Here is a 2,835-nt window from a genome sequence, read left to right on the forward strand (position 1 = left end):
GAGTGACGTCAAATCACGCGAGAACTTCCTCTTCTCTTATTGGTCGGATGTGTTTACTGCGGGAACAGAAAATCAGGAAGACGGTGAAGTTTGGAGAGAGAGGATTTCACAATGAGTTAAAAAACTGTGTGAGGCTCTAAACCTCCTCATGTCTCCACGCTTGTTCTTGAATGATCAGACTGCATGTTTTTGGTGGACAAACGAAAACAATGGAAATCTACAAACTACCCAAAACCCTCAAGGTATACGATTTATAGCGTTTGGTCCCGTTTTGGTTCGGTTCGCTTTCTCTCCAGGAGTTCGCTAGACGCTGAGGATGGAGGAGTGTGTGTGTATGTAATACTGAGGAGTGTGTGTGTATGTAATACTGAGGAGTGTGTGTGTATGTAATACTGAGGAGTGTGTGTGTGTATGTAATACTGAGGAGTGTGTTTATGTAATACTGAGGAGTGTGTGTGTATGTAATACTGAGGAGTGTGTGTGTATGTAATACTGAGGAGTGTGTGTGTATGTAATACTGAGGAGTGTGTGTGTATGTAATACTGAGGAGTGTGTGTGTATGTAATACTGAGGAGTGTGTGTGTATGTAATACTGAGGAGTGTGTGTGTATGTAATACTGAGGAGTGTGTGTGTATGTAATACTGAGGAGTGTGTGTGTATGTAATACTGAGGAGTGTGTGTGTTTTGTAGGTTGTTTTTCTACGTGAGCCATCGACATCTTCAGGTACTTGACTGGTTACGTTGTTACGTTAAGAAAGAGGCTGATTCACGTTGTTCTCTGTTTGAACTTCCGCAGTTGAACACTTTCTTTTTCTACTAGACAGATTCTACATTAACCATATAGATCAAAGATTTGTGACTGTGTTGGTAAAACTCCTACTAATGTCCCATCTGACTATATTTCACTTACAGCGCATGTTAGCAGGATGAGACATGAGTAGTGTTTTTCATAGTTGAAAAGTTGACAGACATAAAGAAGGAGGAAATCACTGTCTGACTGGTGGTTTGACCTATTTCCAGACATAAACTAGAAGCTGTTTCCATCAAAAATGCTGAGCAGTTTTAGCAGAAACCTATTAAAACATATTATGTATTCTTTATTATCAAATCATGGGAAGCTAAGAGAATAAAAATGCTTTCAATGCTGACCCCTGTGTTTACTACAAACCAAAGTCCAAGACTGTTCAAAATCAAGTTTATTTTGGAAATCTGTTGGAGTTACCATTATTGTGCTGCCATTATTTTCTTCAATCACTGTACAGATGAGGTGGAGAGAGCACAGTATCCACATTTATGTCAAATATCCAGAATTAAACAAACAAGGACTCCTCCTTTAATGTACAGTATTTTTTCTGAATTCAGGTGCGTTGAGACGCTGCCGTTTGTCAGAGATCAGCTGTGATTACCTGGTCTCAGCTCTGAAGTCCAACCCCTCTCATCTGACAGAACTGGACCTGAGTAGAAACAAGCTGCAGGATTCAGGAGTGAAGCTGCTGTGTGATTTTCTGGAGAGTCCACAATGTAGACTGGGAGGACTCTGAGGTAGGGAATATACTTTATTAAACAGGAGAGTTGTTTTCATCATTTATTAAACAAAAAAACACATTTTTCTATCTTGTCTGTAAGACTGGCCCTCTCTCTAGCCAGCCTCTTGAAGCATTTTCACTGTCTAGTTCTGGTCCTGAACCCTCGACTGTTTCAAACCAGGTTCTTGAGAAAATACATATATGTTATACTCTTTGTCGAAACGTGGTTGAACAGACTGTATTATTATGCATTTGACAGCTTTTCCTTCATACAGGTTGTCAGATTGTCAGGTCACACACGAAAGATGTACCACTCTAGCCTCAGCTTTGAAGTCCAGCTCTTCCCACCTAAGACATCTCGACTTGAGTAGGAACCGTTTGAAAGATTTAGGAGTGAGGTTGCTCTGTGTTGGAGTTAAGAGTGCTAACTGTAAACTGGAGAGTCTCAGGTGAGTTTATTGCCATCCCACTCTGTTTACAAAAGAAATTGGCAGAACATTATTTGTTTCAAAGTGATGATGTAACATTTGTCATATTTTGTATTTACTGCACAGACTTCAAGGCTGTAAACTATCAGACAGCAGCTGTGGTTATCTGGCCTCCGCTCTGAGGTCCAACCCCTCCCATCTGAAACAACTGGACCTGAGAGAAAACCGGGATATGCAGAATTCAGGAGTGAAGGAGCTTTGTGATCTTCTGGACAGTCTAAACTGTAGACTGGAGAATTTGAGGTTAGTAGAAAATGGAAACATGTCCAAACAGAGTCCATGCTGATTAACCTGCTCTTAGGTCTTAGAGGTGGTGTTTACAATACCACAGTATATGAAGTCAGGCCCAGAAGCATCTGCATGGTGAGAGTTTTTATTATTTTGCCTTTTTACACTACCACATTAGATTCAACATGATCAGTTTACAAGATAAAGCTATTTACAACATCAACAGAAGTCAGTTTAAAGACGGATGATCCAAAGCATACCACGTCATGTCTCAAACCTGTAGAGGTGGGAAAAACGAGTCTTTGAACTGACTCAGATCCGTGAGTCTCATTTTTATTCATTTCGTTCATTTTACAGCGGGTTGCGGTGTAACCCTCTAGTGGGCGATGTAAATATGACCGCGGTTCTCAGACACTATATAGTGAAGACAACATGGTTTGTTCAGCTGACAAATTCTAATACACAAAATGCCACAAGCAATTCAAACCATGTGAAAACCTAGGAAAGCAAATACACACCACAATAAAGTGACTTGTGTTCCTGCATTTTCCCTGATATTGTTGTTTAACAGCGCAGCAGTGACTTTGTAGCT

The 2,835-nt window shown here is 40.4% G+C and overlaps 1 protein-coding gene and 1 pseudogene across 2 annotated transcripts in view; both read left to right on the forward strand.

The window, feature by feature from the left end:
• The window catches only part of LOC113163516, a 13,122-nt pseudogene extending 10,688 nt beyond the window's left edge, over positions 1-2,434 (forward strand).
• LOC113163498 (protein NLRC3-like) overlaps positions 1-2,835 on the forward strand; it is a 228,039-nt gene that overhangs the window by 20,762 nt on the left and 204,442 nt on the right. The gene's annotated exons all lie outside the window — the stretch shown is intronic.

Source organism: Anabas testudineus, chromosome 2 (genome assembly GCF_900324465.2).
Source record: "Anabas testudineus chromosome 2, fAnaTes1.2, whole genome shotgun sequence".
NCBI classification, from domain to species: Eukaryota; Metazoa; Chordata; class Actinopteri; order Anabantiformes; family Anabantidae; genus Anabas; species Anabas testudineus.